Here is a 20,835-nt window from a genome sequence, read left to right on the forward strand (position 1 = left end):
TTACTACAGCTTCCTTTGCCAAGGGCCAAGAATCTTGTCACAGGTTAGATAGGAGTAACTGGCTTACTATACCTGTAAATTATTCTTTGATCAAGTGCTGTGAGTGCTGTGCTTGCTGTGCCTAGCCCACTTATGCAGAGAGGCGCCTGTAACTTGGTGCTTGGCTGCAAACACTTTGCAGGAAGGTACACAGCTTGTTTGCTGATTTATTTCTCATCTCAATCATCAGGTCTCCAGGGTCCCAAACTGTGGACATGAAAAGCTGTGTGATAAAAGGCCTGAGCGACAGGGACAGGATGCCTGCTTGGTATCTGGAGAGGCAGTATTCCCTTCTGTATTTCTTAAGAAAAGAGGAATGTTTGGTCAATAGATAACAAAGCACATTTGAAAGAGATTTGGCGTCTTGAAAGCTAACGTGGCTGCTCATCTGGGCAAGAGCCCTGGGATAGGCTTTCAGTTTTCTCAAGGTCCTCTCATATTTACCATTCACTTCTGGACATCCCCAGACACCAGAAAGAAGAAAAGAGCTCTTGAGTGCAGGGCCATAGTGACAAACAGCCTTCAAGAGGTGACATATGGCCATGAAGCAGAGGAGGCACTCACTCCCCAGAGGTGGAAGATCTGTAGCTTTTGCAAAAGGACATGGGCATATATGTAGAAATTATGACTTTGTTTTTTGTTTTTTTCCCAATAATTCAGTTAAAGTAAGGGAAAATAATCTTGCAGTAACCTGTTCATAGGCACTGGCTAATTTAGCATTAAATCACATACTCTCCCTGGCACTGGTGCAGAGGAAGGTATTTCCTGAACAGCTCGTTTCAAGTTTCATTCATAGGTACTGTCTAAAATTAGATCCGCCACTTTCATTCAGGTCCAACTCCTTTGCCTAGTGTAACATTTTTTAGAAACAGAAACTCAGTGAAATGTGCTCCATCATCTGCACTGTTCCCCAGGGTCTGCTGAGTGTAGTGCTGCAAGTGGCACCAAGTGGAGCATCAGAGCTCGGCTGGCAGCAGAGGCTCATAAACCCTGGGCTCAGTGCAAAGCACCTGCTTTTATGGGTGACTGCAAACTCAGAAAAGAAACAAACGCTGCCTTTTACTCTGCGCAAAGCACATCCTGTGCTGCAGAAATAAACACATGCTCAGAGGCCAGAGTCTTGACAGCAGAGCCCTGAAACGTGGCCAGAGGATGCACCTGTCCTGACAACAGGGAGCTGCAGGCTCCAGGAAACCTTGAACTACATATCCCACAATGCCTTACCACATGGATCAAAGAATCATAGAATGGACAGGGTAAAAAAGGACCATAATAATCATCCAGTTCCAACCCCCTGCTATGTGCAGGGTTGCCAACCTGCAGCCCAGGCTGCCCAGAACCACATCCAGCCTGGCCTTAAATGCCTCCAGGGATGGAGCATCCACAACCTCCTTGGGCAACCTGTTCCAGTGCATCACCACCCTCTGTGTAAAAGGCTTCCTCCTAATATCAAACCTAAACCTGCCAGTGGCACCTTTACCCTGATACGCTGTGGCCATCCAGAAGCCCAGGCACGGCTGAAGCCCCGACAAGGGAGCACGAGGCCTCTGCTGCACCCTCAGCATAAATTTCTGGCAAGAGAACAGCAAACAGATGCTTTTTGGCAAAATCCATGAGACAGAGAGAGCTGCCTATTTTTAGCACTTGTTAATTGTTTTAAAATCCATCTGGCAATGGCTGCTAAATAATTTAGCGTTTTGACCCATGTGTCTGAAGCAATATGTAACACAATCCCCTGCAGCAGGCGACTCGCGGGGGTACACGGGATGCAGTTTCAGCAGGCTGAGCTGAGGCCTGGAAACCCTGCAGCATCTCCTGGGCACTGCTGGAGGAGGAGAGCAGCACAGCCGGATGGTGGAGTCACACTGTAGGGTTGGAAGGGAACCTCAGTCCAACCCTTTGCTAAGGCACATTGCACAGGAAAGCATCCAGGCAGGTCTGTAATATCTCCAGAGAGGGAGACTACACCAGTTACCTGGTCAACCAGTTCCAGTGCTCTGTCACCCACATAGGAAAGTTCTTCCTCATATTTTATGGATCATCCTGAGTAGCTCTTTGTGCCCACTACCCTGGTCCAGTTGCTGCGCACCATCAAAAAGAGCCTGGCCCCATCCATTTGACCCCAACCTCTCAGATATTTATGAACAGGGATGAGATCTCCTCTCAAACTTTTCCGGACTGAACAACCCAAAGGCTCTTGGTCTTTCCTCATATGAGAGATGCTCCAGGCGCCAACCCTCTTGGAGGCCCTCCACTGGGTTCTCCTCAATCTCCGTCTTTTTTGAACTGAGGATCCCAGAACTGAGTATGGTATTCCAGAGCACATAAGTAGAGAGGCATCTGCAGTGTGTTCCCATGAGCAGGCACCTGTATGCTTGCTTCATAGACATGAGAAGAAGCCAGAATTGTTAGCATAGCTTAGAAACTTAGATTTTAAGTCAAAGTCAGTAGAAGTTTTGACCCTGATATTGGGTGAAAGCCCTTAGTATCCAAACCAAAGCATGCCCGACCAGGAAGTCAGGGGAAGCCATGGAGCACACACAGGATGTAAAGCACTACTTCTTCATGCACTCCACATGGCTCAGAGCACAGATTTGAGAACGTGCCACCTGCAGCATGGCTCGCCCTCAAAGCCACACAGCGTGGCCCACCAGGGCTCCTGCCCCGGCTTTGTCTGGGTATTCACACACCAATTGGACACAGTCAGGTTTTGGGGAATGTGTTTCTCTTGCATTTAACTTCAGCTCTGAAAAGCCTTTGCCTCCCTCCTCCCTTCTTCCTGGAGGCCCATGAATCACTGAGCCGCCAGACGAATGAATCACCCGGCCAGCTTTTGGTCAAGCGTGCCAGTCTGAGAGGCTCTTCTGGGATCAAATGGGAGCAGGGCTGGCTTTGTTGGTGACTGGCCATGTGTTGAGTAGTGCAAACCCCTCGCTGGGGTCATCCCCACTCTCTTTGTGAGCAGTCTCTGTAAGGTTGTAATTGCTCTTTTGTTGGGAAAATTTGTGAACGTATTAAGAGAGGGAGGTCGGTGGGTTCTGAGGATGGAGGGCTTCAGAGGGCCATGCAGGGAGGTGGCGGCAGCCAGGGAATTGTTCTCTGGAGTCTCAGTTCATTGAGCTTGAACTTCCAAGCAAACCAGGCCCATCCTTGTGTCTGTGAACTGGCCGGCAAGGCTCAGCTCACAGAGCCCAGAGAATCCCATCAGCAGCCGCTAAGCACCCCAAACCAGGCACACGTGTCCCCTCTGCATGGAAATTAGGGGCTCCCCGCTGCTAACTAGCTTTATGAGTGCCACAAGTCCCACACATTTTATTAACTGGAAATATGGTATGCTAAGAAACAGTTGCCTCTATTTATTCCTGAGTAGGAAACTTGAAATCTGTCACTCACTTGTCAAAATCCTTCTTCAAAAATTAAAAATAGCTGAGGCTCCAGTCCTCCTGTGTTAAAATGCATAGCGGGATCCTTCCCTTGCATTCAAAGTGAGTCTGATCTCCCTAAGAACCACAAACTCCATTATTACAGCAATAGGCATAGGCTGCACTAGTTGGGAAGATATTCCTCCCCTCTCCCACCTCTCTGCCCCTGCTCACATGGACATCCCACCTGAGCAAGCCCACTCTTCACCCTCAGGGCCCACAGATGCAGGAGGCCTTGGTTGGCAGATGGGAATGGCACCTCTTCTGCTCATCAGGGCTCAGAGCAGGACAGCACATTTAATGCTGACTCTAGAGTAGATGAGTGGATAGTAGCCCTTGCTTTTTGCAGGAGGAGAGCAATACAAAGAGGGATTTGGGACATGGGAAGAGGTGAAGGATCTTCAGTTAGATCGCAAGGTGAGATCTGTGCCCTAAAACTACATGCTGCCTTTCCCAAAATGTCACTTACAGCCAAATATGCCAAAGCTGCTGTTCTCAACCAGCCCTTGGGATAGCACTGCTGGCATCCGGCTCTGCAGGGAATAGCACAGCTCCCGCCCGACTCCTCCAACCTTCTCCTTGTCCAGCACTCCCACAGAACCTCAAGAAGCATGGCTGTTTTAGCAGTACCAAGTTAGCTCAACCAAGTGTCATTTGACATACTGAACTTGCTTGGCCTGAAAAACAAGGAGAGGTTTATTCAAACAAGGGCAAAGATTCTTGGTTGAAAACTTGAAAATACTCCTACAAAAACACACTTTAACTAAACAGCACTGAATGACTGCACTGACCTTCTTTGCCAGCTCTTGTGATATTCTAGACACCACTCAGCTACAGGACCCGAGGCTTCTTCTGACATCCTGAACTTGACTGTTGGGGTTGTATGTCGAGGTCCAGCATTCAGACACCTTCCTCTGCCCATTTTTCCACCTCAATGACTCTCTCCCCCACACAGAGCTTTTCTAAGCAATCCCTTGTGCCCTTTGTTCAAAACTATTCTCTTGTCTTCCCTCTTTTTGCATTTCTCTTGACTCCTGCTTCCATTCCTGGGCCTTCCCCTCCTCCTTTCTGAGGGTTGCCCCGAGTTTCTGATTCTTAGCACATTCCTTCTAGTCTAAGTGGTCTTTTTCACTGCAACACTTTAAAGTCTTCATAAATCATATGTCCTAGCAAACAATCACTCTGTATACATCTTATCTAACCTGCAATCTAACCTGCAATCTCTCTAATTTGCCTTTAGCACATCCCAAAAACTCATCTAGACATGAGATCTGATACCCAGGAGCACTTAGTCTTCATCCTCTTGCTCTTTGTCCCTCCCTGACACCTTTTGTTAGCTGTGCTATCTTTGGCCATCACCTCGCCCCAGAATAACTTGGAATGAGTTTTTCAAAACTGTTCATATGCTGATTAATGGTGTTCCAGTCTGCTTCAAAAATGCAGAGATCCTCTGTTTCCCACAACCAAGTCTGCTCTTCTCCTTATCACCACTGATATCTCTTCTTTACCAGACACAATCATTTCACTGGGATATATCACACTGGTCATGAGTATAGAATATACAAAGAGAAAGGGTGCCTGTTATCTTTCTATACTGCCTGAAATATGCACGTCTTTAGGTTTTAAAAGAAAAAAAAAAGCATAAAGAACTGGCACGAAGGTAACAGAAGACCAGCTACCCAACCCTGCTGCATCAGAGTGCAAAAATGTTGCTGGTATTCTGACTCTCAGTTAGTGAAAATAAATCCAGGAGCAGATAAGGCATATATGAACCTGAAGCTGTGACATGAGCATGCTCCTATCTAGAAATAACTGTACTTTCACTGTTTTCTTAATTTGCTTCTTTTTCACAGATGTATTTTTTGCATTTTCATCATTTATTTAAGATGACTTCATTTAGTCTGGGAAATGCTGCAGGTGCAAAATCTAACTTTCCAAGAAAGAAGTGGCTGAGTGCCTTTTCAGTAACATCCAAGTGGTACTGGAGTCATAAAAGACCCCTCCCTTCCTGACCTTCCCAGATCATCTGCTGAGGTGGGTGTCCTGCCTGCCTGCTCCTATCCAGGCAAGTTTGAACTCATTTGCACTTCATCTATCCGTCCACTTAAAGCTGTTGTTTAATCCTGTGATGCTGTCTGAACTCAAATTTAATACCAACAGTGGGGCACAGCTTATGGGACTCATGAGCAAGTATGTTTCGTCTACAGCACAATGAAATACTGAATAATCTGTTTGAAATGAAATGTCTGGACATCATTCACTGCTCAGGATGAAGTAAAGCTTGAAATACAGTTAGGATAATAACATTAAAGTACATAACCACACAATATCATGCATCTTTTAGCACTTGTTTTCTGACAGCATCAAAGTGAGTGAGTTTTACTGGCAAAAATACTTATAAAAATCTACTTCAAAATCATACACAGGAGTATTCACAGAAAATGGATTTTAAATTGCATACACAAAATTCATCCCGTAAGTAGGAGTGTTCTTCTCTACTCACGCCAAGGAAACAACATGTTGTGATTCACATGGCCAATCACTGCCAAACAACAGAGTAAAATTATTAATGAACAGTCCACCTGGATTAATCCAAGAGCATGTCTGCCAGATAGCTTATGGAAATCAAAAGATATCTGCAGGCATTTTGTGAGCTGGGAAAGGGACCACATTCTCTAAATAGACTAATTCTGCACATGATCCACTCTCTTCTATGAACTGGTGGTGTATCCCTGTGTTACACACCCAAAGCTCCCCATTCAAAGAAGTTGGTCCCTGTTTCATTAATGTTCCAGGTCACATTTTTTCACCATTCTGCAGCAGCTGCTGAAAGTGGAAGGTGCTTCAAAGAGCATCACAGAATGTTCTCCTGAGCCAAAATCTAACCTCTGAGCCTTAGAAATAAGCAGGTGAGGGTTGGTTGGTTTTTTTGTGGGTTTTTTTTTTTTTCCTTCTTCTTTTTTTTTCTTACCCAAATGGTTTCTGCTATTTCTCTATGAATACTGGAAGAACCATCAGGCCCATGTCCTGGCACACATCCCATTCCATCAACTGCATCTGCCTACTGCTGCTTACTATCCACACTTATTTTTCCCTCACCCACTTGTTCAAATAAACATTGTAAATGCAAAGACTGGCCACCATGCAAACAGAAGAAATACTCAAAAGATCTCCGAGGACTGTCAGTACATTGCTTGCCTTTCTCATAATAAACCACAAAATACACTCAAAGCCTCACAAAACACTCTGCTCCTGCCTCTACTGCACCTGACATCTGTACTCCTCCCATCACTCCAAAGGTGCAATACAGAAATAATTAATGTTTATATCTTCCAGCTGCAGTGAGGTACACTTGTACAAGAACTTGGAACAAAGTGCTCGAATGCTTGTTTTACTGTCTCCTTACATCACATTTGTGTGTAGAGTATGAGAAGCAGGAAAACACAGTCATGGTTTGATTCACCTATGGAACAGTTCTGTGCTGAGTGTGACACAGCAGCTCACCTGTTTAATGACCTCCATGCTGCCATGTCCCCAGCACAGCTCCACGCCGTCTGCCTTCTCTCATCCATTGCAGAGGCCACTCAGAACTCTCCTGGAAAATCAGAAAATCATGGTACTTTATCATTTTCTCAAGGCTTTGACATTAGAGATTCAGGAATGGAGACTGAAAAGTCTCCATTGAATCAATTTCCATTAATGCTGCTGAAACAACACTACAGGATTTTCACCTTGAACTTCATTCCCTAAGCTCACATTTCTACAGAAGAGCATCTTTGTCATTTTTTTTCCCCCCTCTATTTACTGTAAGACTCTGGGTCAAAGGAGGTTTGACAGCTCTGAGATTAAAGGTTTATGAAGACAGAGCTCTGCACACAAGCCAAATAAAACTTGCTTTTAAGTAAGAAATACTACTTAAACAAGGGAAACTTTTTTTTTCTAGCACTGCCTGTCTCCTGCCCAGTGATCAACTGCATTTAGCTGTTTTATCTCTATTTAAACACAAAAAAACAATGGCATGGATGAAATATAAGAGTTGCCATATGAATATATGACGTGCATGTCATACTGACCTTCTGCTTGGGAAAATGAAATAATCAGAGCTTCAACTGAGAGTAAAAGAAAATCATATTTCTCAATGTCTAACAGCATCTCTGGCTTGAAGCATCTGCCATCGTTTACTCAGAAATATTTCGGGATGCTCACTGACAGGAGTTGTAATTTCCTGCTATCTTCCTTCTGTCAAAATCCCCAGAAATGTCAGTAAAACAAAATGACAAAGATATGCCCTCTTTTCCCAAGGATCACAGTGCAGTTCAATCTCTAACACCTTTCCTGGGCTGAAAGTTGGCAGCAAAGATTGCAGCCTCTGGTGACAGATCCTTGTGGCTGTGAGCAGGGAAAATCACGCAAGTGCCAAATGGCATCATGCTCATGGCCCCAAATTTTAGCCACTTTCCAATAGAATCTTCATTGTTCCACCCCCAGGCAACAACCTGAATGACACGGAGCACCTACAGCTTCTGTTGAACACTTCTAATGGGAAAATAAAGAAGGAAAAAAAATACTTATTCGTGAATGCCAAGTGGATCGAGTCTCCCTTTTATCTTAATGCTGTGCTCAGAGTTGGCAAAACACCGCAGTAGCTTTGGACATGAAAGTGAAGCAGGATGTTCTGGGGGAAGAAAAGACAGAAAATATTTAGCAATTGTCAACTGATTCCCTTATTGCAACTGTTAACTGATGCACTGCAATTGTGAACCGAGAGGAGATACAGACATATCCCCATGAAAGAAAGTACCACTGCTGATAGGGAACTTAATCTCCTTAAGGAGGTACTTCCTTCAAAATATATTAATAAGTATTAAGGTCACATACAAGCTTGACTGCTTATTCCTATGGAGTCAAAGAGATGAAAATGAGAAGAATAATTGTTGGTGTTATACACTGCTTTCCTTCTGTCACCAAAAATGTATCCGCATCCAGACTGTGCTCAGAATCTCTCCTGAAGCAAACCTCACCATCTAACAGATGCTCATGTAAACCATTTCTAGCAAATGAATTTTCAAGTGCTCAGTCAAATCCTAAGTGAGTCTTTTGCATTTTGCTGAACAACTCTGTTGCTCTATGTTGCTTTATTCTCAACTAAGCTATGAAGATCCAAGAAAAGGAAGGCCCTTCACATGAGAACGCATCACAGTCTGAGAGAAGACTGCTGTATATACATATATATGTATACAGATAATTTGTAGGAAGGATATTTTCTCACTGCAGGCTCTTTATATTATGATACATCAACTCAGGGGACAGAGGTGTGCTCTGGCTAGTGCCACCAGTCCTGCTGGCAGTCACAGAGCTCAGCAAGTTCCCTGCAGAAGTGGATTGAACCAGCATGCCCTGAGATTGCGCTGAATCACCTCCTGGAGGAGCCAGCTCTGGAGGGAAGCCAAGCAACTAGTTCAGACCAGTTTCTTAGCTTTCAGATTGCTGAAGTTAGGGGAGGTGAATCCCACCCTCTTTATCTTTCCACACTGAAAACTGGAAATGGATACAAACAAAACATGCTCTGGGAGGGAAGGGTATGAGTGAAGAGCTGGCGAGGAAGGCACAACACCTGGGCTTTGTTTCTGGCTCTGCCGCAGCCTCTTTTCAGCACGCTGTGCTCTGCTGGTGCCTAAGCATTATGTAAGTGGAATAAAGAGAATTGTCTTGTCTGTTTGGATTACAAGACCTTCTCTGTAACAATATGTACTACATCTTGGAATTGTTGAGTCTTACTGCCAAAGAAAAACCCAAACCTTTCATAATCGTGGCAATCTCAAGGATGGAACTGATAAGGAACAAAAGGAGTGTGAAGAGAAACGACAGTCAAGGTTTTGTCCTGAATCAGGAGTTCACATTTGACAAAAAAGAAACAAATCTAGTAACTCTTCTGCCTTCCTCCCAAACAAGCTCAACATTTGCAAGCTATTTGCTAATGCTCACAGGCTTCTTGGAAGTCCACAGCCCCATTTGTAACCAGTAATTTGTTTTTAGTTAAGATCTCTGTTGTCTTGGGCATCTCTGTGAAAGTTTTTAAAAGAAATTATGAGCAAAAAATACCCCATAACTACAGAAGAGCACATGGGAGAAGGGTATGGCCAAGACACATGACAGCAGAGGAGACCCAGGGATGCACCATGTGCCTGCTGCTCAAGTTCTTTCAACAGGTAAGCATGACTTAAAAGATCCTGTGAAACCAGAGATTTTTGCTTGTAAAAGCTCTTGCGATGGGCAAATGGTTTAAATTAAAGAATGAGCCAATCCAAATTTCTCTTTGAGAAAAAGGAAAGAGATGAAACCAGCTATCTGAGAGCAGCGTTTGGGATTACTGGACCCAAAACAAAGCACTTGCAGGTGCCTGAGTGAGGGCTATTATGCACTATGTGCTGACTTATCATACCACATGAATTACAGGGATGTGGCTCAGACACTTCTCGAGCCATCTCAAGTTTAACTGGGCTGGGCCCATCCCTTTTATCTTCTGCACAAACTCTAGCTCAGGGTTTCAGACATGACTTACACCCTGTGGAAAAAAAGAACGGATCCTGTCTGTTCCACTCAAGCTTGCTCATAACCGTAATTTTAGTTAGCCGGATGCCTCTGGCTATGCTGGGATGGAGCCCTGGTCCTGGAAACAGGTGGGGGAAGGAAGGAGTATGATTAAGAGAAGGGATTGGAAATATGGAAAGAGAGAAGGTTTCAAGGCAGGAGTTCAGCCTCCATGAATCACGGCACAGAGAAAGGCAGGGAGGACACACACATTCCCAAAAAAGAAACCTGATGCAGTAGGTAACCTAAGATTTCTGTACCCTACTCATATTGTGCCCTCTTATTAGGATCAGTGTTTCCCACATAAATCTTCCCTTTTTGGAAAACACCTGCCCCAATTGCACAGGAGCCAAATGGGTGGTGGTGGGGACAGTGCTCCTCTCCAAGATGACCAGGAGAACCAAAGGTTCTTGTATTGCCTTAGCTGGTCAACTCAGCCAGCTGATAATGACACACACAGATCTTCTAGCCCCATATTTCTGACACAGGCTGGGCGCTCAAGGCTGGGCTGTTGGCTTGTTGTTATTGCCCCCATATCTAAGTTCAGCCATCTCCTATTGTTTCACTTCAGGCTCTTTGACCATAACAACTCAGCTCAGATTCTGGTACTGCGGAAATGAGAACTGCATTTTGATTTTGGAGTTTTATTCCATCGGAAAGGAAAAGAGGAAAAACAGCAAATGCCATTTCTGTCAGCAGCCTCACTTGATAGGAAAAGCATTACACTAAAACACAGCACACACTGAGGAAATCCCATTCTCTGCTGTCATTCTGCTGAATGCAACTACGCTTACATTTAGTGGGGTAACCCACAGATAAATAAGTCAACTTTCCACATTCCTCCTCTAGCTTTGGACTACCCCATGTTTGTGCTTAAATCCCCATGCTTTCCACATTTTGCTAGCCTTGATCTCTGTTCTGCTACCGAACTGATGTCTGATGACCTCTGGTTCCCCTCCACTGAGTCACCACCACATTCTCTGTACTGCTCAGAAACTGGGTGGGATATTGTTTAAGTTGGAACTAAATAACACAAACATTATGTATAGAGAAGTTGGGCTACATCCATTTCTGCATCTTTTTTTTTCACAAGAGTTCAAATGGATTGGCAATAGTTAACTCATAGCTAGGAGGAATTCCCTCCTGGGTTTCCCACCCCACGAAGCAGTGGTTACACGTCCAGCACCTACAGCACAAAGGTTTATTGCTGCCCATCGCTGGAGATATGAACTTTTGTTCCCAGGTTTGATCTTCTGTAAATCAGTCCAAAAGCCAACCTGTGTGGGAGTTTGTACTGAATTCAAAGCATGGGGGCCTCAGACTTTTTTGGAATGAGCTGGTGGGAAGACGCCAGTGCTGGCATGAAAGTCACCATGGAGCCTGCTCCTTCATGGATTACGTATTTGTTTTCCTTAGTTATTTTGTTAAAGAGGAAAAAGAGATTGGGTGCAATTTTGTTTTAGGCAGGGATACTCACTGTCCTCTTGCCATCAACCCCATTTTCCATGCTGTTGTTTTAGAGCAGTGAAGGAGAATGGTTTGTAGATGATGTATCTTCACTCAGAAGCTGAGATCTCAATTTGATGCTTTCCAAGGAAAATTAAGATCCAGGAACCACATCCCTCCTTCCTTTTATGTACAGGCTTATTATAGATGGGGGGTTTCTGTTTTGACCTGCTTCTAACAAACCTGGAACTGCAGCCAACAGCAGTGGCAAAGGCTATGCCTTCCAGAGGTGATGACTCTGCTGGTAACCTGGCAGTGCTGGGACATATGCAGGGCCATAGGTTGGTCGCTGATGGACTGCTAGAGGGACTACAATCCCTGCTCAAGTGGATCCATGGTGCTTAAAATCTGTTCCGCTTTCCTCCTCTGATGGTAATTAAGCTCTGCAGACTCTGAAAGCTGTTGCTACAAGTTTCGTGGAATTTCTTAAAGATCATAAGGAAGATGTGGGTGGAGATTGCCTTCTGCTTACACCAAAACTAAAACATTTTGAAATCAAGCTGGCACCTGTTAGCAAAGACTAAAATACAAGAAAGAGGAATTCCCTGAGTTAAAGCAGCTGGGGGCAGGAGCTGCAGAGTGAATTTTACCTTCACAATGCATCTGCTTGGTTATGGAAAGTTTCTTCTTTAAAAGAAGGACTTTCAGGATTTCATTTTTGAGGAGCAAAATGGACTTCCAGACTGAAATCATCCCTGTTGCACGGGCAGGATAATCTGACCTGCAGTGCGGAGTTTAGTGTTAGAATAAAAGGTTGTTTTCCTGGTTCAGTCGTTATAAAACTGCTGAGAGAATGTGATTTTCCTACAGAGTTCACCTTTCACAAAATCCTTGTGGTGAATCTAAACACTTTTGTTCTCCCTGCAATTTTTCGAAGCCAAGATTTCACCCATCACTCCTCCAGAAAATACTCTCCAGGTGGGGCAAAGCCCTTTTCTGTAGATTGGAATTTTAAAGCCTTCCCATCTTTTATCTTTTGAAAGACAAAGAAGATGAAAATTAAATAAGTGAGGCTGGTAAATACTTTTCTGAACACTTCTAACGCTGCTGTCGAGGGTGGGTGCTGTGCATGTGTAGCAACAGGAAGAACAGACATGAAACTTCGCCTCAAAGAACAATGCTATACAGTGTGACCAATTGGAATGACAGAGTAATAGCAGGATGGATGCCTGGAGCTGCTCAGCCCCATCTCCGGGATGGAAAGTCTGGGAGCTGAGTGCGGTCACGCCGGGATGCACAGGGCAGCTCCACCTCCTCCACGGGGTTTGTCCCTTCAAACTACCTGCTAGAAATTCGTCACAATATTTAGACTGGATTCTAAAACACAATTGAAATTCCCACAAAATCCTGTACTAGCTAGAATAACACTCCCCGTGCCAGTCAAAAACTAATTATAGATTATAAATATGTATTATTCAAATCAGCTAGCAATGTGAAGTACAGATACAGAGGAGCTCTGTTAAGCAAAAACAAGATTAGATTCTGCTTTGGGAGGATCAATCTGTAACAAGTATCTTGAGGTTTTGTTTTTTTATCTCCATGTTTTTCCACTCATTATTTCATTCTCTTTGAATGAAACAAAGTTGACAAATTGGCCTGCTCCTATCCAAACCACATGCAGCTTGACTTCATGGCACTTGTGGTTTTAGGGGATTCATTGTTTTGCAAAGAGAGTATATTTTGCCGGGAAGATCAGACTTCTGATGCAATCCCATGAAAGCCACAAACCACCTCCCTGTTCAAAACTTCAGGGTTGGGGTATTTTTCCTCTTTCTGCTGAATTCTTGGCAGATATCTCAGATCACAGGCCACGACTAGAATCCTGAAGAAATCTGAAAAATTTGGTTGGCAAAACCTCTGCTTAATCTGCAGAACACTTTTTTTTTTTTTTTCCTGATCCTTTGCTACTGTGGAAAATGGCTTTCCTCTTAATTGATGTCCCCACCCCTCTCACCAGGGATACGTTTATGAGGAATGAAAATATATGTGTGCCCGGAATATCTGAGGGCTCCAAGAATAATGCTTACCACCTGTATCAAGTACATTCCTCTTCAGATCATTTAAAAGTCAAAGAGGCTCCTAATTCCCATTCCAACATGCCAAACTGAGATTAAAATTCAACAAGTTTTGCTCCAGAAGTGCTGCTTGGAGTTGCCCAGTGCTCATCACCTTGATGCTCCCACTGACCACGAAGGATGCCACACTTGGTACCCAAGAAATCAAAGCAGTCTTTGTGTAGGCAGTTGATGTTGGACAACTCTAGATCCTAAAACTGCTTGACATATTTCACAGCATCCCTGGTCTTTGGATGGCAGTTCAGTTCTGAATGTCAATCTGACATACAGAACATAGTTTTGCTTTTAATTGGAGCCTTTAATCAGCAGCCAGCAGTGTGCAGACGCACAAAACCAGAGATTTTCTGCATCCCTAAGAAAAATGTGGCATTGTTCACATACGTTTTTTGGGAAGGGCTGTGGATGCTGAATACTGTAGCCACAGAAGGAAATTTCTGTATGAATTTGGTTATTTTTTCTGCATAAACAAAGTGGTTACACTTCTACTCCCTTCTCGTCACTTTGGGATTAAAGGAGCTCATATCTCTTCTTGGTTAGCAGGAATGAATCCTGAACTGTTTAAGAAATCAGTTGCAAGCAATGGATAAGAAATAACAAGTGCACCCTTAATGAACAACTGCTAGCACAAAGTGCATTTGCATACACTTTCTTGATAAATGTCACTAAAGCAGTAAAAATGAAAATCTGTTCACAAATGATTCACTACACAGAAACCAGAAATGATAAATCTGCATTCAGAGCTTTTCGAGAAATAACCCAATGCTAAGCAAAATGTCCCAAAGTTCCCCCTCCACCAACATTTCCAGTTCTCAAGCCCTACCTGATGCGCACGGTAATAAACAGAACCAAAATGTGGGTAAATGAACAAAACCAGAATAACAGCGTGTGAGAAAAATCTCCTTCCCAGCATGGCACTGTTCCAAGACTACATACGGAAATTAATATCCTAATTAATTAGGGTTCACAGAGCACAAAATATTAACGGCAGGCAGAGATAGCTGGAGTGCTTCTATGTCGTGACGCATTTGAAGCTCACAAGTTGGCAAGGATGTGTGAGATTTACTAAAACATTTGGAAAATGTTCCAGCATTGCCAGTCCTATTCTCTGTATGAGGACTAATCATTTCAAAGCTAATTTACAACAATATGATAACCAACTATCAACCCACCCTGTGTCTCCATCTCCAGCCTTCTTAGATGCCGATGCAACAATGAGAGTAGAGGTAAACAAACTGATAAATACACCATAAGCATTATGGAGAGCTTGATTCTCACCTGTTTCCCAGTTTCTACCAAGAGGTATAACATAAAAAATGCAAATCCTGATACAGTTTGGGAAAGCTACATGGAGCTATATAAAGACATTCTGGCTGAAATTGCTTTTCTGCCCTATGGTTGCTTCTAGTAGTTAAACCGAAGAACCAGAACTATCCTTCAGCAGCAGTTCTAGTATCCACCCACTGAAAATTATATGAGACAAGCCAAAATCATGACTAACAAGAGGCTGAATTCACAAACATGTCATATATACAAATATTAATCCCATGGCATGTTCTACCTTCCAAATGAAGCCGTGCTTTGACAAAGTTCCTCTGAGCAGGAAAGGTTTTTGAGAAGTTCCCCACTTGAACTTCCAACCCAGCTCCTTTACCACTGTAAGGAAGATGTAGAACCACAGGTGGAGGCAATGAGAGCTTTTAAGAACCTCCTTGATTGAAGACAAAGAGCTGTGAATGACAAAAAATAGTGCAGTAAACAGTCACTCAGTGGCAAAGGAATCAGAACTGTGATCACATACCAAACCCAAGTGAGGAAGATGCTCTAAGACTGTACATTCCAACCGTCAACCCCATGGTGTGAGAAATGAATGCCAAAGAAGATTCACCTGAAGCAGTCTTGTAATACTACTTCACAATGGAAGAAAATCTGGCTTCAGCTTTAAGCCTCTGGAAAAACTTGACACATCATTACAGTATTCTGCACCCTGGACACTCAAGCTGGTGCTGGGGGAGCTGCAGAAAATTGAAGCTTATCTGATGTTGTTTTCTCAAGAAATCTAAGAACACACTCACCAAGATACCCTGCTGAGGAGCCTGTCGGTGCAACCCAGCCAAGAAGAACCTATACTTAAGGCTTAGTGTGATTACTGTGTCCAGCAAAAATTTCCCAGTTATAATCAAGCCTAATGCGCTTAAATAGAATAATAATAGTAATAGTAGCAGTATTAGTAATGATAATAATAATAACAACAATAATAATAGAGTAGAAATGATTTCAGATCAGAGCACTGTACTAATTATGGAATAAATCTTGGTTAAAGCAGTCCAGGATGAAAGAATTCAATAAAACTTTTCCAAAAATGACTGTAAGTTCAGTTCAGATTTTTCAGGCTTTGACTGAATTAAGTAGGATGGAAGATTGTTTAAACCAAAACCAGTTTCTTCATTTCCTTCCCAGTATGAATTCTGCACAACCGTTATTCACTTAGGAATGCTAACCTGGATGCATCCAGTGCTTCGAGGCTTTAAAACTACTGTATGTGGCTGGGTAATGCTATGGATTTAACTGAACTTCATGCTAGCTATTACAGTGTCAAATCAAATTCAAATACTTTCATTCATGGTCAACAGACCAATTTACAAAGACTCTTAAATAATGCCTGGAAGCCTGGAACTTCATCCATATGAAATGCTGTAATGTGTTTGCATTTGAAAGACCTTTTCCTCCTAGAGCTCGAAACTGGCCAGCGCTGGGCCCAGCCTGGTGAGCCAAATTTCCTGACCCACTCATCCCTAATTATTCTGATGGCCCCACCGTAAAGTAGACCGCAGCATTTTTGTAAGCAAATGTGCTTAGCAGACTCTTTCATGCTTCTAACTCTGCAGCTGCATTTATATTTTCTTTTTTTTTTTTTCTTCAGTGTTAAAACTCAACAGGTTTGACACTCCTGGATATAAATTCCAGATAAAGCCAATGCAGCAGGTAGAGCACAAATATTTTGCCAGCTTCTGAGAGCAGAACAAGAGATCACCACCAAGGGTGCAATTTTCTCCACAAAAGAGCCCAGTTTTCCTTCTTCTGCCCCAAGAACTTAAGGAACACTAACAATAACCATTGTGCATCACAAAAGCCCGGAGAAAACAACTAGCTTTCACAGACAATGAAGAAGCATTTGAGCTGATTTTCAGTTCTGGGTAGACAGCTCTTGCTGATCGCAAGCTGCTTGCTTGTTTTCCAGCTGATCTGTGTGAGGTATGTCAGACTGTGGATGAGACATGACTACATAAAGGAAGAAAACACCTTTGTCCCTGCAAATATTTTGGTTTAAAAGTGAATGGTTGTTTGCTCCTTAAAATCAAAATGTGCTGTAAACTTATCCAGAGAATTTCCCCCACTTTAATCCTGCTCTGCTGAGAAGATGGCATTTGGTAAGAATACTTACAGCTGAAGGGAAAAGGGGTGCACAGAAAGAACAGCACAGCCTTTGCAAGGCTTCTGACGTGCTGTACTTCTCCCATTTCATCCTCTCAGGTTACCTTTTTAGAAGCAGCTCCATTTCCATGTTTACCTGTTTACACCTCCATGCAGACCATGCACCAAAATCAAGCAGGCTGACATTGCTCCTCTTGGAGGATGCTGGTAAGCAGGGAAAATCGTGGCAGGGAGCGAACAGCATGACCACTGTGCTGGAAAATGTGCTTCTACCTTCCCAGCGCTTGCCAACCATGTGTGTCAATATACTTGTAAGTATCACCGCATGTGAGTAAGGGTGCATGACATAAGACACAAATCTCACCTCTTCCTGAAATGTTTGAAGGAATAGCATTGCACACAAAGCTGCAGGTGACAGACCCTGGCGAGGCTTGACTCACGTTCCCTGGACGTAACCCCCGGAGGCCTGGCACATGCTCAAGGACATTAGCCTACATGTTTCCGAGCAGACAGAAAGTTCTTCTTGTTTATCCAGCTTGTTTTTTGAATTCCTTTTTGGGTCTATGCAAAGCTGCCAGAGGAGACACAGAAAGCAGCAAGTGAGAAAGGAAGAAAGAAAGAAACACTGGCAGGCAGCATGTGAACATTGTGCAAGAGAATCTATAGTTGGAGATGGTTTGTAGCACAGACACCAAGCACCCCGTAAAATGTTTCAGATCTCCCGAGCACAGCTCCAATAGGCTTTGAAGTGTTGACATCACATAAAATAAAATGCATTGCAGTCCAAATTATCGCATTGGTTTTTCCCCCCTCTCCTCACTTTGATGGCTTCTACAAAGCATTTTATATGGTTGAATAAATTTGAGTAACTCTTTACAAGTAAATCAAACCAAAATGGTTTTTAAAGAAAAAAAAAATATTGGATGCCTGCTACCAGCCTCCTTTGAAAAACCAGTGTGTGTTTCCAAATACACTGCGTACAAGATGGTGTGATGCAGCCTGATTGGTAAACAGCAAGGAAGATGAATACCTCTCCAACGCACTGTGATTTTTCATCCTTGGACAATCGCTGCTTCTCGAATTAATGACCAGTTTGCTGATTAATTGACAGCCTGTATCCAAACCCAATTGTCATCCTGTCGCCGACGTTCTGCCTTTTTGTGCAAGCGGCTGCGTGAGGTTTGCAAAAATAAAATTTGCAAATTAAGATTAATTTCTAACACGATCCTTGGCCAGATCTCCCTTTATGTTGCAGCAGATGGACTTCTGTGTGAAATATTTTTCCTTAGTTGCTATAGAAACATGCCAACATATTTCTGCTTAAGTGATTTGCTGGAGAGCTGTTTGTTGCGTTGCCCAGTGCTGACAGAAGTGAATCATTTTTAGTCTTCAGTCAAGGCTGATTAAAACCTGGTCTCTGGGTGTATTACCGCTAACTGCTACTTACACGAGGGACATACTGGTAAAGCAATTACAGCTGGGGCATTTTAAGCAAGCCTTGAAGTAGACCAGGCAGGTGGAAGGTTAAAGCTACAAAAATGACTAAAAGCAGAGAGAAGCACAAGGCTTATGAGCAACTGTGAAAAAGAAAAGGTGGAAAAGTTACGATGATCTTTATAAAAAGGAATTAGAAGGCATTTGGTTCCAAAAGGCAGTTCTGCTATGGTGGAAGCAACCCCTACCACTGCTGAAATCCCCTGCTGCTCAGACTCCATGGAACCAGAGCACACAGCGCCTTGCTGAAGATGCTGGAGGCAGATGGCTTGAGCTGCCTGTGTCCACGCTGCTGGCAGGGCCAGCACTCACCTGGGGGCAAATCCCTCCCTGCAACCACATTTCCCTGCCTGAAGCCGTCCTTACCCACAGCTGTACCTGAACCCCACAGCAGCTGGGCTGCCCAAGCACCAGTCATGGCACAGAGTGCAACTGTCCCCAAACCCAGCAGCTGGGAAGCTAAGGTAGCATCAGCGGGGAGGTTTGTTAAAGAACACAGAGTCTGAGATCCGAATCTCCCTTCCAGGGTGAGCTGGCAGGATAAATGCAGCCTAAGATACTGAAATGACAAAGCTTTGTTACAGAGCTGACAAGTCCACCTCACTTGCAAGGAGCTGGCACTGAAGATCACTTCACCCATTCCTCATCCCCAGCCCCATGCCTCACTTCTTCCACTTGTAAAGCTCAGCAAAGGACAACCACACACTGATGCTCTGGGACCTACTGATGGAGGTTTTCTGTAAGAAGTAGATCTAATTACAAAGCAATTTGAGGCCTGCAGTGATTTCAGAAGCTGGATGAAAAGAGGTAAACCCTGAGATTAGACTTGAGGAAACAATTCCCAATTCCCTCAGAAGCAGAACTGCAGATATGGCCATTTTATTAAATCACTTGTTAAACCTAGAGATAACTGTCTCTATTTTGGAAACAATATGATGTAATTGAATGTTAAAAGGTATGTTTCTTAATAACCTTTTATCCAGAGCTGGCTGCCAAGCCTCCCTTCTTTTGTTAGCCAGCCATGGATTTGCTGCTCAGTGAGGCTTATGTTAGCGAGCCTTCAGAGGTGTTTGTAACAGGCTCTTTCACTCGCATTTCTCTCCATTTTAGTATTTTCTTCATTTCTGTCCCTATTTTTGAAGTACACTTCCAGAGTGGCAGCTCTCCAACCCTTCTTTACCTACAAGTGAAGGGCAAGCTACCAGCTACCTTTATAGTGAAAGCCAACTTTTCTGCTTGGCCAAGTTGCAGGGGATCTTAGTCCATGGAATAGTTGATTCTCTGCCCGTGGCAAAGTACATGAGTCATCCCTCTGAAAAGTATAACCTCTGCTGTCCCTCACTGAGATGGACGACTAGGAGGCCTGGAAAGCCAACAGTCTCCCTAGATAGGGTTGATGTTATTTCAGGATCCCCAAGCTGTCTGATATGAAGATCAGACAGGAAAGTTGAACTAGAAAGCAGTTCGGTTCTGTGTCCCATGTGTATAAAATCTCAAACAAGACATGGATATTGTTGTGCATATAATGCAGACAAGTATCCTACCTCAGTGCCAGAGTGACACAGGACATTGCTGGGTGCTCTGTGCTGACCTTCTGTATGTCCCGAGGTACCTGCTGCATGTGAAACAGAAGCTGAAGCAAGCAAGTGCTATGGTTAGTCAGGTTCCTTCACTGCCCACGTTGAGTACCTCAGATTTTCATCACCTGGTACCCCACTGGAGCATCATTCAGCACCATCCTGGAACTGTCAGACTGCCTCCTGCTTTACAGCGTGCCCAGAGGCAGCCTCTGCCCACAGTGCTCACAGAAGAAAATGCACTGTTATGCCTGAGACACAGAAAACAATCTTTTATAAATAAATGATGTGATGTGTATGCCCATCAGTGCCGAGACTGCAGGTCTGGGAGAGGAGACGCTCCTCTTAGCAATAACTTCATCTCAATTCAGTCTATGCTTCAAGGGCTTCAAGCCTGGGGAGTCAAGTTCTCTTTGTCTCCAGGAAAAGGCAAGCTTTGGGACCTTTCAAATGCATTAAATCTATTCTCCAGGTGCTTCTAAAATAGTAACGGTAAAGAAGTCATAATCCCTTCCAGCCATCATATGATCTCTGTAGTTGTGGAGCATGAACTTTTCTGGAGGCTCCAGTCCTGGAGCAGGCAATAGTCTGGAAGAACACTTCAAGAATTTAGTTTCAGAAGTAAGTTGGCTGAATGCGAAAATAATTGTCACTTGCAAAAAGAAGCGAAGCTTCAAATGTTCCTCACTAAAACACTCT

The 20,835-nt window shown here is 43.7% G+C and overlaps 1 long non-coding RNA gene across 3 annotated transcripts in view; it reads right to left on the reverse strand.

Annotated features, from left to right (window-relative positions):
• LOC107320432 overlaps positions 1–20,835 on the reverse strand; it is a 131,852-nt gene that overhangs the window by 46,530 nt on the left and 64,487 nt on the right. For all 3 annotated transcript variants that reach the window (XR_004308894.1, XR_004308895.1, XR_004308896.1), the window contains 7 exons: positions 20,104–20,174; positions 18,096–18,235; positions 17,430–17,636; positions 15,192–15,360; positions 6,966–8,136; positions 3,931–4,138; positions 73–246 (listed from right to left, as the gene is read on the reverse strand). This is a non-coding gene — a long non-coding RNA (uncharacterized LOC107320432). The remainder of the gene's footprint in view (positions 1–72; positions 247–3,930; positions 4,139–6,965; positions 8,137–15,191; positions 15,361–17,429; positions 17,637–18,095; positions 18,236–20,103; positions 20,175–20,835) is intronic.

Source organism: Coturnix japonica, chromosome 13 (genome assembly GCF_001577835.2).
Source record: "Coturnix japonica isolate 7356 chromosome 13, Coturnix japonica 2.1, whole genome shotgun sequence".
NCBI lineage: Eukaryota > Metazoa > Chordata > Aves > Galliformes > Phasianidae > Coturnix > Coturnix japonica.